Raw genomic sequence first — 15456 nt, 5'->3', positions numbered from 1 at the left:
GTGGTCGCCTCCGCACCACTTACAGCGTCGATCCTTTGTGCAAACTTTGTTCCACATGCCCAAACCGTTGGCATCTAAAACATCGTGGAGGAGCTTCAGTGAAATCTGCAACTGCGTGTTTTGTGAATCCCAGATCAATTTTTTCGGGGTGCTCTGAGTTGGGAGCGAATGTCAACACGATAGAGTTGGTAGGTTTCGCAGCCCATTCTTTTCCTGGAGACTCCACACGACGCACAAGTCGTTTCACGTGCAGTACACCTTGTGGTTTCAGATAATCAAGTAAATCGCGTTCTGAATACAACTTTGGAATATCACGAACACTCACACACACTCTCACACGCTCACGCACTCTCACACACTCTCACTCACTCACTCTCGCACACACTCTCACTCACTCTCATGCACACACACACTCACACACTCACGCACTCTCACACTCTCTCTCTCTCACACACACTCTCACTCACTCTCACACACACTCACACCCACTCTCACTCACTCTTGCGCACTCTCACTCACTCTCACAAACACTCACTCACTCTCACAAACACTCACTCACTCTCACTCACTCTCGCGCACTCTCACTCACTCTCACAAACACTCACTCACTCTCGCAAACACTCACTCACTCTCACGCACTCTCACACACTCTCTAACACACACACACTCACACTCACACATACACTCACACACACACTCACACCCACGCACACACATACATGCACACACACATCTATAAAAGGTAATTTCATGGCAGCTGAATGATCGCTATATAAAAAAAATCAGTAGAACTTGAAAAACATAACATAATCTAATTCACTATGTTTTTGGATGGAGGATCATCCTTTTTCGACTGCACTACAGCCTTCGAAACACGCAGCTGGAGAGCGCAGAGCCGAGGTTTGAACGGTATATTGGCCTATAGAGCTGCACATGTCCTCTAGGGTTAGGATGCCACAATTTCAGTTTCGGGGCCGTCGTAAACGCCCCACTACACGGCTTAAAAGAGGACCTGGTCTGACCTGACCTGTAGGTGTGCTTGCCTGTTATCTTTCGTCTCCACGTTCTGTAGCTTCAGCCGCATTTTATGCAAAACCGCATTAAACTAGTTGCGCTTCATTCTTCAGCTCTACTGATTGGGTACTGGGAGAGGTTATAAACACCTATTTGTGCATCCTTCTTGTGATAAGTGAACGAGTGCTGTTTCACGTGATTATCTGCTTTCGAAGCAATTGCTTTCGTTTTAATGCTGCAGATCAATCAGGGAGCGTTACATGAAGAAGAGGCAATCAATCGTACAACTGCAGATTATAGAATAAGTATCAATAGTGACAACATAAGCCTAAGAATTTGGGGATTTATTCATTTTAAATTTCAAAAGTAACACTCACGTGGTTTCTTGTTAACTGTGACGGCGTTAAAAATGGGCACATTATGTCTTCTATGCATGTCTTCGGCCTTACCAAGGTGGTAAAAAAATCCATAATATGAAGTATTCGGCCTATAACAAAGGTAAAACAAAGTTTCCGCCTTTTAGCGCCGTCGGAATTCGTCAATAAACCTTTCGCGACGAGTCAGATTTTATGAAGGCAAGCAACGAGCAAGACTGCTTTATTTAAGCAGTAGATTGGGTGAACCAACCACGTAGCCGGAGGCAGGAAACGTCGGATACTTCTCTCGTTGTGAGTACAGAATAATTCTCAGTGTCTCACCATGCACTCTGCGTCGCATGGCAGTACATTACCCAGATCTCACATGTGCCGACCGTGATCACATGACCATGCAGGCCAGAGTATGGAGTGCGCCTTTCTGCATGTATTCTTACAGGGTATCAGCGGAGAGTGGGAGTGGTCATTACGGATTACTACTGCAGTGGCGATGACAACCCATTCCGTTTCCGTGGATGAAGTCAATATTATTAGGTGTTTGAAATTGTTACAGAAGGCAGCACGCATAATACCCTGTTGGACCTGACAACTGAGGGCACCTTCATGAATGCAGATGTTTCAGTCCTCCACGTCACCCCAGCCAAGTGTCTCAACAGGCCTAGCCTTGCTAGTGAGGAGGAAGCGATGGTAACTGCTGCTGTCTTTCACGTCAGCGGCGAGTCAAGCACAACTCCGGGGAAACTGTCACTGCTTGCGTAGGAAATTTAATTTTTCTGCAGTGGCAGGTCTAACCACATCACCGACATCTTTGACAGCTTGAAACAATACTTTTCAGCTGAGGTGGAAGGAATAAGCCCAATGTAGCGACATTTTTTGAATGATTTCAGTGGCTATGGTGCTCACGTTAAAGACCGGGGTTCGAATTTTGCCAAGGGATTGAATCCAGCTACTGGTCGAAATTTCCGGAGCCCTCCACTACGGCGCCCCCATAGACTGAGTCGCTTTGGAACATTAAGCACCATTATTTATACCAAACCAATTCGAACTGAACCAAACTTTCTGAATAGCAGAATGGGCACTCTGCGAGACCACAGCAACTCGTTCGTGCTTACAATCCTTAATCCAACCAATCGTGTAAATGGAAACGTGCAATCTCCTTCAACAAGACGCTGTTGCTTCCTAATCCGATCGAGCGTGCTGCGCACGAGCGGCCGCTTCGCTCCCGGTCGTGCAGCGCAGATGTTTCAGTCTGAGATTACAATAAACGAAATACGCTTGCAGCATTAGCAAAATGGTACCACCGTCGCAGCCTGAACTCCTGCCTGCACTTCTTTTACTGTGCGACCCAGTTTTTTCGCCCACGTGTCCCACACCCTCTTTCACAACGGCGGCTTTCCTTATGTGTGTTACTCGTTACCCCCGTAGCTCGGTTATAACCTTTGAGATCTACAATATGCTCGCCAAACAAAGGGATGGCGTAGAACTTCATTTTCATGTCACGCCAGATGTTCGTACTTCCCGAAGCATTATTCTATGCTCTCATGCTATAGCACCGACATGTCATGCTTTGAATATAGCATACGGGGCCGTGGATCGCGTAGCGACCCTTTTAATTGAAACAGTGTTGTTTTATATTCTCAAAAGCCAATTCGGTCCGAATAATATTTTTTTTTTGCGTTCTAGAGTATTCAGTTTGCTTGTTAAACAAGTGATGCCTTAATCTTTTGGAAAAACTTCGTTCGCCATTCGCAAAACAGCATGAAATTGTTTTTCAAGCTGGAGGAAGTAATACACAGCAATTTGGAGCTTTAAGATTAAATGATTCTATAGACAACAGCAAAACAGTGAAGTATCGAAGACACGGGGCGCTGGCGTCTGCAGTGACCTTCAATGTGTAGTCAAAAGGCGGGACCGCCCCCCTTCGGTGAGCCACGCTTGCGTATTTTGTAACGATAGCCGCATTACGGTAGCACTTCGAGCCTTCAGCTTGGTGCCGCCGTGGCGGTGGCGGCGCCGCCACCCTGTGACTGCGCCGCCACGCTGTATCGTGGTGCGAAGCAGCTGCCGGCGGCGCGGCGTCGTGGCTGATCACGTGGTTCGTCATGTGGTTGGTCACGTGACCAAGTTCCACTCGGCCAGCTGTAGCTATCGCGTCACTCCAGGTTTAACGAAAGCTAAACCAGCTGCCAGTCGCCTTCAGCGCTCGCAGCGAGGCGCTAAGCTCGACGTTTGAACAGTTTGGAGTTGTATTATGTACGACGCGTACTTTTGTCTTTATTTTCACTTTCGCAAATAAGTGTGTCGTGTCAGTGGCGTTCCTAGAAAACATTTCAACAACGATAAGATCTCGGCAATGTCACGCTGTGTTATATCATAGATTATCTGAATTTTCCCACGACAGGTGGATCAGAGTCTGGCGTGCACAGCCAATTTCACACCGAAAGCCACTTATATCAAGCAGAAGGCGCGCACTTGAATTCAATTTTTGAAAGGACAAGAAGATTGCATAGTGAACGGAGGTTTTGCTCGAAGCTCGAGGAACACGTCAAAGCACTTTGTGCAGCTCTGCCAGAGCCGAGAGAGCAAAAATAGAGCATTCTTGCGAACTTCATCGATGGAGCGACACCTCGACTCCTGCCAGAAATGCATGCTTCGTTCGTCAGAATGAAGCAAAACTGTACAGAATAGAAAATCGCATTTATCATATTTAAAATAACTGCATGACTGATGTGTCAAGTAATGAGGAAAGTACCTTAGGAGGGAAGTACCTCGTAGAAAACAGGAAGCACATCATAGGATTCGCGATTTGAAAAAAAAAAGATTTTCGCGTTGAGCATCGCGTCGTTCTATTGCTTGGACTAGCGATTGAGTGCTCTGTATAGGCCCAAAGTTTATAACTGCAGACGATTAGTTTCTCTCTGTACCTCGCGCCTTCTCGGTTTCATTTGTTCTGTCAAAGTAGTCGCTCGCCACAGCCACGTTATTTGCGGCCAACTAGGAGCGGAGAAGGAAGCAGTTGCAACGCTCCGCCTAGTAATTCCTTCTAGTGAACGAGCTGAAATAATGCAGAACTATTCACTGGGCATCAATGCAAAGTTTCTAATCCCAAGCGATGCGCACGGTATTTGCATACACGAGTTGGTTTCGAAGGTAGCGTTAGCTTGGCTTGCCTACACCACGAATCGCTGCCGATCGCAGCGCCACCTTTGTTTGCAAACATGACTATTGTTTGTGGGAAACGTAGTGCGAGGAGGCGCTGCAGTTATTGCGCATCACGACTAAAAACTGCTGCAGTCAACGGCTTGGGCTACTACAAACGTGAGACCACATTCACAACGTATAGAGGCGCCCGTTTGGCTGATGACATTCCTTGTCTATGTGCTCTCGTCGTAGCCAATTGAGCCTAAATCTTAGCGCGACATGCCTCATGCCTGCAAACAAGAGGCGCTTGGCGTTGAAATTAAACGGCCAACTAAAAAATGCCGGCTCCTCTCGCTAGTTGTGTGTTCCAACGCAGCGATCGACACAGCTAACTTTTTCGAATGATGCTTCTAGCAGTGCTCAGAGAACGAAATATGTGCTTTATTTGTATTATCCCTTCTGCGAACATAGACCATAAAGCGTGAAAAATAATACTGTCACTCCATTTATTCCCACAGTATGCAAGAAATAGCCGAAGTTAACATATAGCTTTCTGAAAACAATACTTCGCATGTACAGATTTGTAAATGGCCTTCTTTCTCCTCAACATTACGGACTGACTTTACTGTTTGTCGAGGTCAAAGAATAACACTAGCACTGATTTTCTCGATGAGAACCAGGATTTGTATTGGAGGTTCTTATCTTTTTTTTCTTGACCTAGTAACGTGTCATCCCTGGGCGGCCCTGACCATATTGTGCCGCAATTATGTACAAAGAGGTAAAAAGTACATGACACTCAGGAATATTATAACACATTGTAAAGGATTTATCATTATCAGATTCTATAGTTTACTATTATTGATATTCTTACTCCCGAAAACATCAAGAGGCAAGTGAATAAAGCTTTACTTTTAGAACTGAAATTTCTGACTCAAGGCAGTTCAGGTGTTGTGTAGTTGAGGAATTATAACTTTCCTGAAGAGTCTATAAGTGCTTTTTATGAAAAGAAAAGCTATTGGAGCCATTTTCGCGATTTTTCTTAGCAATATTACCAATGCGAGCAAAATATTTTAGTTTGGTTAAATAAAATGTTTTCATAAAGTGAATAGAAAACTACAGAGGTTCAAGAACTTGAACCCTATTCAGCAGGGCTTCAAACTTGGAGCTTCGAACAAATACCGAGCGGTTTTTTGAATGTAGTGCGCTATCAGTTCTACAAGAATACAGTGCTCCTGCAAACACAGCTCTATTATTTGCGCCGGAACATTAGCCCCTCAGACGCAAAATGTTTTTGAGGACAGAGAGAGAAAATGAAGAGATGGTGCGAAGCAAGGAATGAGAAAGAGTGAAGCGGGGTTATGGCGTGTCACAGGGTGATTGACGGAGTGGATCGCGACACCCGCTCGCACAGTATGAACCTATGAGCGGCTGCGGCTGCTCTGTTCTAGGTGAACACTAATGATAACGAAACTCTGCCGTGTTAGTCGCATCTGTAATTTTTTAACACGACAGAGTTAGATTGGACTTTTGGAGTAAACACCATGCTCGTTGACACACGAATTCACGATGGGTCGAGAGGGTTTTGACGCCACAAATTTAGACTTAGAATGAAAATGATTGAAACTAAAATTAGATTGTGACAGTGAGGTCGCAGCATGACTGAAATGCCGTTATGACATATAAGTATAAGAAATAATGCAATCGCGCTTAAATTAAAATTTTGGTAATCAGCTGACAATTGAATCCATTACCCCTGGGCTGAGAGTCATACACGCTATCCCTATAGGCTACAGAGGCACAATTATTCTACTTAGTTGAAGCGAGACCTTGTGTGACTTGTGGTGTAACACGTGGTCTCGTATGCCTACTGAGATATGTTAATGAAGGTGTGCAATTAGGAAGAGGCATTAAGAAAGAATTTCCACATTAACGCTGTCGTTACATATTTGCAAACCGGATCTTAAGTGTCCCCCTAATTTTTAATTATTGCCGATTCCATGTCTTCCTGAAACCGGTGCGGGGTTCGATCACCTGTGCCGCCGGGTGCCCACCGGTGATAAAATGTCTTCAAGCCTTCCCTACCTGTTCTTCGGCTTATACAGGGTGAATATCTTGGTAAATGGGTCTTTCACCCCACCTTGAGCCGAAGAAAAAAACCATGTGCCATTGTGCTCTGTCCTGCGTCTGTTGCGGTATTTTACTCATCATGTCGCACCAACGGGCCTTCAACTCAACAGATGACCTTGCGCCATAAAAACTCATGAACATCGCCTTCCTAGAACCTTGCGACTATATCACCTCTGGATGCAGGTGCGTAGTTATGTACAACCTGCAATTCCTACCTCTTATCAAGCATAGTTAAGGTAACTACCACCCTCTCGTTTATGGCTTAGAGTTATTCGATGTTGCCAGCTTTATCTTCAGTGATCAGGTACGTGCACTGAGCTCTCCCCGGGCAGCTAAACCACGACGATATAGGACCCGCCCGCCCTTTGACACTGTATACGTTTATCGATGTCCCTAATCTCACTGAACCCTATGACATCCCATTTAAGGTCCGCTAGTTCCTCGAACATACAGCTAGACTAGCCTAACTGTATAAGGTTATAGCGTTAGGCGCTGCTAGATTCAGTTTCCAATAGCGGCCATTCCGGAGCCCGATATGGTTATAACCCTCCGGTGCATCGCAGGTCTGATCGTCGACTAGGACAGTTGCTCCGCAACCGCTCGGGACTGAAGGCTGGGCATTAATTGGCGTATTCATGAAGGCGGTTGTGCCAAGTACTCAGCGAGGCCAAATCCTGTTCTGCTCAGTGGGCGCCTTGTCGGATGTGGTCGCCAGGATGAGTCCGCCCTCCAGGCCTGGTTATACAATTTTATTGACTCGCATTTTTTTATCCGGTGGAAAATTGCTCGGCACCAGGGTTTGAACCTGTGTACTCTTGCATGCGACACGAGCTCTCTACCTCCACGTCGTCGCTGCACCAACAAAATGGTTACTGCAGCGCAACTGTTAGCGTACAAGACTTAATAACGCTCAGGATTCTTAACTAAATCTCAATATAGCTACTCACTTCTGTGAAACAGTAACAATGCGTTCTGATGTAGACACGAAGAAGCTGCATGGTTGAATATCGGCGGCGCCTGCTGGGCTTCCAAGGAGGGTCTCGAAACGAAAAACGCTTGTGTAGTGAGATTGAATAAAAACAGTATTTGCATAACATTCACGACAATGGTCTTGAGAATAATTACTTACGTGGTATTATCTCTAATTACAAATTTTGTGTAATTGACAGTGTAGTGGGTTAATCCGGTGGTGACAAAAAATTGGCAGCGGTCTTCCCACTTGGTCCAATTGTAGTTGACAGCGAACAGCCAGCTTTCTCTCGACACGTTTGATGCCTGCAAATCATACATATATAGAAATAATTTTCCTCCATATTGCACTTCATTAGCGGTATGCGAATAATAATTTTTTCGAAACGAAATGAAATACGAATAGTCTGGTTTCGTAACCGAATCGAATACGAATATTCAAGCCACAAATCGAGTCTAATGTGATTCGCATAATGAAAGAACCGAGTCAAATACGAATCGAATACGTGATTATTCGCGATTCGCGCGAACACTCGTGCACAACGTGTATTCATGTGAAGCAGATAAAAGCTGCGCCGGCGCCGCAAAGCGTGAGGTTTAAGCTGTACTTTCCGAACGACGCAACAGTGAAAGGCCCAGGGAGGAATGCAGCCACGAAATTGGTATATCAACTCTGTGAGCATCATTTCATGTCCCTTGGAGAATTACATTTTCCTACTGACAGCGTCGACGAACATAGTAGCTCCATATGTCAGCTGGTGACAACGACTGGAGTTATGAGCCATGGCATCTGCTGTCAGGCATGAAGGCAGGGCTTGTAGAACCTGGCTGAAACATCCCGTGTCACCCTCTCTGCTGTGTCGGAGTCGGCCCTGTTTTTGAAACAGCCGTCGATGAAAAGTGCGGCGCGCCCGTTTCTAACTGTGCGCTTGTTGCAGCACTTCAGACTGCATACGATTCGTTCTTAATATTTTTGGATACATGGAATTCTTGATTCGTTCAGCGAATCAACTAGGAAGATATTCGATTTGATATTCGAAAACATCCAATATTTGCACATCCTACACCCTAAATGAGACGTTATTCTCTTGACGCCTATGAGATGTGTGCTCTTTATAAACCTCTCCGATATATTTCTGAACTATTCAATCAACACGTTAACTATGTTGTCATTAATGGCATCTAGTGCTAAAACTGGGCCTCAATGGGGCGAAGAAAGCATAAACTATTCCTAATGGGTTGAATGACTTGTATGCAGCTGCTTAAAAATCCGGTTATCCTTCGAGATTCACGTTTAGCCACTTTTTCCGGGGATGCGTGACATGTGCCTTCGCAGGCGTCGTGATTGTGTTCCACGCTTAGCTTGCGGAATGGACGCGAGAGCCGGCCGCGATAAGCAGGCTGGGTAAAGCACAGCTTCTCGCCAAAATCCTCATTCCTGACGTGACGACCATGGTGACATCGCCGCAAATGATCATCAATAGGGCAGCTATCTTAAAGCGTAAATAGCCAGCACGGCCCGAAAATTCCGCTCGATGCGTGGCGCATGAAGCCAAAACTTCACCTCAGGAGGTTACGGCAATCTAGCTGGAAGAGCATCGACAGCAGACACACAACTGACTGAAACTTCGCGAGGTTGCTAGCTGGTACTGAGTTGAATACTAGCGGCCAGTCGGTCGGGATGTCGTGTGGTCCATGCGCAACGACAGACGGTCACGCAAAGAGCTCCTGTAATCAAAGTCTCAAAAGTGCTTGAGAAACACACTGGTGGCCCCTTCGGATGCCGCTTGCTTCCGACACCTCTATTTTGCGGCTTGTGAGGCACGCAGTGTGAGACTTGGTGCTGGAGCCGCCTTGCTTTAGCCCCGGCATCACGCACGGCACGGTCTTTGCACCGCGTTACGTTGAAAACGCTTGTGTAGCACTGGGGAAGGAACGGTATGTATGCGATCAATCAGTCGGGCAGCACAGACTGGAGCGCCATTATTTCCTTTGTTATCTCATGTGATTGTGTCCCACGCATCAGCGCTTGAACACGTGCCGCGCCATCCGTTCCCTTCACCTCTGGCTATTCACACCCCCTTATGAACGATGACGAGGGCACAATATAGGGAGTTGAGGCATTGACGTGCCTAGTTGTACAGCTTATACAGGAACGCGCGGAATGTTGGCGACGATCAGGCGAACATCGTCTGCGTAGCACAGCAAGCTTCTGCGGCGTGCACATGATGCATTGTCTATAGTCTTGAAGAATTAAGCACTCTGAATGTGCGCTGAGTCAGCTTGGTTAGAAGAGCCGTACTTTTTTGACCTGCAGCTCAGGCTGACTCACTTTTTTGGGGGGGCGCCCTTTCGGCGTTCATCAACTGGCTGCGTAAGCCAGTCTCCTCATTCGAATCGTTGTTTACAGTTAAGCGAAATGCGACATCTTGTTACTTAACGCCCCCCACCTTCTACATGTGCAGCAATAATAACTTGATATGTACCTTATACGACGCCCAAAATGTGGGCTATAATTGCACCTAACATTAGCTAGATTTTTTTTTCTAAGGGCTGAAAAATTGCGGAGTGAGCATTTGTAAACGAAAAAAAGCAATTGAAAAGGCGCCAAATTCTGTATCACACATTTTTAAAAAAAATTTGCAGCCTAAGCAATCTAGGTTAAAAACTTTCGGTATCTATAGGCAAAATTTAGGATTTAGGAATTTAATGAGCCGTACTCAATCGATCGTGCTGTACTTGGTATACCCGCTCCTCCAGCTCGCTGGCATCTTCATGCGGCAGCCGCTTCTGATCGACCCAGCGAAAGCAGGGCCTTAAGCCTGCCCAAATGGTTTCCACCCAGCTACTCGATCTGCCCATTTTCCATTCGGGCAGTGTTTCCGTGGCGTATACACGGTCTGCGCCAAGTATGGGCCACCAGGCGTACCTTTACGGCTCGGGACCCTGCACCCAGGAGTGGCAGCAGTTGGCTCCGGATTCACCGCGATACCTGCGACAACTTGCTTCGCACACACTGTACCTGCGCTGCCAACTGCGCCGCCAGCAGTGACATTACCGCGTAAGCAAAACATGCGAGCAAGCTTGCCGCAATCGATCATTGTGGTACCTGAACAACTCAGGAGAAATTGTCTTCAAAACTGTTGGTCAAGGTGTGCCGCCGAGGTGGCTGAGTGGTTACGGCGCTCGGCTGCCGGCCCGAAAGATGCGTGTTCGATCCAGGCCGCGGCGGTCGAATTTAGATGGAGGCGAAATTCTAGAGGCCCGTGTACTGTGAGATGTCAGGGCACGTTAAAGAACCCCAGGTGGTCGAAATTTCCAGAGCCCTTCACTACGGCGTCTCTCATAGCCTGAGTCGCTTTGGGACGTTAGACTCCCATAAACCAAACCAACCGTCGTCAAGGTGCGCTTCCAGGACAGGATGCAGGCGTGCGATCAGCACCTGCACAGTTCAGCAATAAACACGGCGCTTCTTCCAACGGAGGGAGCGACCTAGTTCAGTGACTCTAGAACTTCGTGCAACAGTGTAACTAGAAACTGTCAGACGGAAGGTGCACCTTCTTGTATCATGATTCTAGCAAAATGGAGCGGCCGCTCTCTTCGCGCGAAGCACCGCTTTCCCGGCTGGCCTGCTTATTACTTAGCATAGTGAAACCTGATTGCTTTAGCTGGAGGAGCTTAGAAGATGCTAGCTTCGCGACGTTGAAGCTTATTAAGATGCGACTATTTTCAAATCTCGTGAGCTTCATTCCTTGCTTGATAACAGAACAAGGTAAAGTTATTTTCAAGAAAACAACTTCGAAGGGTGTTCTCAACAAACCTGTATAGCATTTCAAATGAAAATTCTGCAGTAAACGTAGCGATAGAAAGTACGCTAATCTAGCTTCCTTAATTAGCAAGGCATGCTCATTTCTACAATTTGTTGTTCTCTTCCGGATGACTGTCTACAGCCCTGCAGCAGTTGAATATTGGACGTTGCACCATATTACGCGGCAGCCTATACAGCTTGGTCGGTTGAAAAGCTGTTTGCGTAGTATTATTCGGTACCGCGTGTCGGTAATAATCGGAGGCTGCGTAAAAAAAATGTATCATGGTAATTTGTTGTCCTAGTTATTTATTGGTGTGTTAAAGGCAATGACGTGTTTAATGATATTATTGTAATTAATTCACTATTTAAAAAACTAGAAAAAGGGGGCTTCAAAGGTGTCAGAATGCTGAGAATTAGAACCAAATGCTTGATGATGATAATGAGGAAAATTTATAGTGTGTAGTTGTATCATAAGTAGTTGAAACAATTGAAAATTTGAAAAGTGCGTTCAAATGTGTGAAGCTGCTCAGAATGGAAAGCCTAACCCCCTACGCTGTCGCATCATACCCTTAAGGCGGAGCTTAAGTGTCCTCTCCAATTTTTAAACATGGATAAAGTTCAGAATGCGAGGACATAGAACATGTGATACATCTGAAAACGAGAAGGAAGATGTTCCTTATTATGCGTGTCACAGGCAATTGTTTGTGTAGCGTCGACAAAGGTCGTTGTCTTCGTTTTATACGCTGCTGCCGAGCTTAACATGACTATTTGCATTGCTCGTTGAGTGCGTTGTCCTTTCAAATAACTTGGCCCAAGTTGGCTCACACAGCATGTATACAACTATATAATAAAGTTATTCATGACAGGTCATACCCCTCAAGGCGACCTATGCGCTGTTTTTTTATTAGTGCCTTCTCTCCCTCAGTTGCGACCTCCGAACAAGAATAAATTTGCTCTAATTGCGGGCTACGTGCAATGGCCTGCATTAATCCTGAAGAACTCAATTTTGCAGCGACGTCAGCAGGCGCATGGACACTTCTGGAGGCATCCATCTTGTTCTTGACATGTAACTGCTCTCTTTGCACGGCTCTCCAACTGCCGAGCTGAGCCCTTCTGGCTGCTCTTGCGTCATTCAAGGGGACCTCAGCGGTGTTAGTTTTCTGCCAGAAGCATAAACCGGATAAGCCTGGCTCTTGACCATCACTAGGACTGGCCGCCGTAAATAACGGACGCTACTGGCTTACGTCGTGTAATGATCCTCGTGGTTTTTTAATATTAAGCCTGTGAGGACACTGAGGTGCTACTAACGCAGGGTTCGCCGAGCTTTTAGATTTCCAAAGCATCAAATATTTCTCTGGTTATTTGGTTTACAGCTCTTTTTAGTACGCATGTGTTCCTGAATTTGCGTTGGCATTTATATTTTTGGCAGTGGAAATTTATGTCACCCGACAGCTGATTGTCTGTCTTATAATGATTCTCATACAAACTATCATTCCCACATCTTCCCGCCTCTGCGTGGAACTACGACTCAGCGGAATGGAGTGCAGAACTCTTTTATCACAACTGATATCCTCCTGACCGCGCTTCTCCTACAGGCCAGCTGTCGACGTTCTCACTTCAACTTAATGCAGATCATTCCTAAGCGCCTTGGAGCAGAAAAAAAAAAAACAATTTGACACCTGCCCCCGCGGCCACCTTTTTTATGCTGTGGGATGCAGCACGGATATAGAGAATGACATCATGCCTCTTTCTAGAGGTCCTTGCTTGTGGATGCTCTTGAATTTTTGGATTCTTTAGACTTTTTGAGCATTTTTCGACGACAGATGAGATGACATGGTGAGGATATCCCGCCTCTCTAAGGCGATGGATCTGGTAGTGGAAACTGCTTTGCATTAAATGCTTACATTACTTGTTAAGTGCGATGGATGGACAGGATTGAACAATAGATCTCTTAATCACTTTGGCGTGGGTTGATTCGTACGGTAGAATAGGCTTGCGCGCTCTCGGTTGGTACCTCCAGCAAACTAAGCCCCGAGAAAACAGAATTTCTAAATCTAAAGATCTTAACGCATTTTCAACCGGAAGTACGTCCGTCAAGATTAGAGGAGACAAGGCGTTATTAAACATTGACAGCACTGATGAAACTTGATTAGACATTTCCTGCTCGTCTCAATCTAAAAACACTAAAATCGTCGACAGATCTAAAGGCTTGCATAACATTTGTATCTTCTAAGCTCTGTTTTAACAGGTTGCCTTTAAAGGCAAGATGGCCCTGCGATGTCTGCATCTGTTTAAGTAAACTGGGTATGATCGGTTAAGGGCAGTTGTCGTTGTGTCATGGTAACTTTTTCTTTCAATGTAATTTTGATATCGCATGTGGGTTATACCTACAAAAATATTGAACAGTACTTTAGCAAAAAAATACTATCGTTTCTTAGACAAGGGTTCATTAGCAGAATTTCCTTTCTCTTTGAATTGGTGGAAATATTACACTTAGTTTTGTCGTTTTATTTTCTCAGAAAAATATAGCAAACACTGCAATAAAACGTAGGCGCCTCAAAGCAATCTAATTTAACGCACAATCAGGGACAAGATTCATAACTACCCTAAAGCTCAAATTCTTTACCAGTATTTGTCGGTCTTTTCGGCTGCCATAGAGAAAGAGCCGTGCAATAGTGCAATTAGGCTGACTTAGTGGTGCGCCTCGAAAACTTTCGAATTTGAACAATTTGAAGAATTGTTAATTAGAAAATCAAATAATTCCTTTGCAAACGCTCCCGGAGGGCGTTCCGCCATAGAGATGCCTTTCTGTGGTGTAGAAGGCGTAGCAGCCGCAACCTCAATGCCGGCGGAATTAGCATACGATGCACGGCGGCCGGCCTCGTCGCTGGCTGCGGGAAGCGCAAGTCGCTGTAAGGGCGACGGCTAAGACTTTTTCCGCTGGCTTCTTCAGTGATCATGGTCTGACACATGTGCAGACCTCATCTAAAATCAGTGGCCGAGCTGGAAAGGGTGTCCCGTGAGGTGTGGAGCGATTTAAGGCAAGTTTTTCCGTAGAGCGAGGCCATCAATCGAGTGCGAGGCGATCGACCAGTTTTAACAATTCCTTTTCGCGATGTCTGTCCTTTGTCCGTCATGAAGGAAACGCCAGTATGCCACCGAGCAATCATCTATAACGCGGTCAGTTAGGTTTCAAGCTCGCCCACTCAAGCAGCGGTCTAGGCTGGTAGCATAAACCAGCGGGGAGTCTTGTTCGCGGCAGAATGAATAGAGACGTCGGATTTACTGGGCCTAGCGTATTGGCCAGCACGCCTGGAATAATTGCAGATCAACAGGCCAGCTCGCCATCTTGAAGGTCCGTCAGATCTTGCTCTGACCGGATCGTCACGCTTCTTTTAAGCATGTTTCCAGCAGTGGAAAGTGTGCTCCTAGCAGAAGAAACAGCAGGAAGATATGACGCCAATGGTACGATTCTGCACACTCTTGCAAAAACAACCACATAACAAGAATAATAATCAATGAATAAGTGGTAATACCTTTACAATGTCAGTGGAGGGTCCTCTTCTGACACTTTGCGCTGCTACTTTATCCAGTTTGCAAAAGTTAAAGATCAAAATGAACGCCAGAGCACGAAGCAGTATCATCGAAATAACCGTATTCCAGCTGCACATGTGCAGTACAAGTCTGAGGATGGAGGCGAGCGGTTTTGTACAAGGGTACGCTGCATTACTTATACCAGTTACGATTGTGCTGCCTAAGAAGTGCGTGGCGCTGGCTTCTCGCAATGAGGACCTAATAAAAGTACTATAACAAAACTGATATAGAACGCCAGTGTCAGCGTTTTGAAAGATGAGAACGAGCGGATTCGACAATAGATGGCTGTGACGAAGAATACGCGTAGAATAAACGCACATACCGAAGTGAAAGCAGATAAAATCATACATTCTATGAAATGGAATGACCCGAAAGAATGAAGAAGAACTCTGCTCCTGCAATTTATACAGACTCCACGGGATCTTATTC

At 45.8% G+C, this 15456-nt stretch overlaps 1 long non-coding RNA gene across 2 annotated transcripts in view; it reads right to left on the bottom strand.

Annotated features, from left to right (window-relative positions):
• Positions 1-15105, bottom strand: part of LOC144119273 (uncharacterized) — a 37078-nt gene extending 21973 nt beyond the window's left edge. For both annotated transcript variants that reach the window (XR_013312315.1, XR_013312316.1), the window contains exons 1-3: positions 14970-15105; positions 7786-7931; positions 1392-1501 (exon numbers count right to left, since the gene is read on the bottom strand). This is a non-coding gene — a long non-coding RNA (uncharacterized LOC144119273). The remainder of the gene's footprint in view (positions 1-1391; positions 1502-7785; positions 7932-14969) is intronic.
• Between the last annotated feature and the right edge of the window lie 351 nt (positions 15106-15456).

Source organism: Amblyomma americanum, chromosome 2 (genome assembly GCF_052857255.1).
Source record: "Amblyomma americanum isolate KBUSLIRL-KWMA chromosome 2, ASM5285725v1, whole genome shotgun sequence".
NCBI classification, from domain to species: Eukaryota; Metazoa; Arthropoda; class Arachnida; order Ixodida; family Ixodidae; genus Amblyomma; species Amblyomma americanum.
This window is presented reverse-complemented; position numbering and strand designations above follow the sequence as displayed.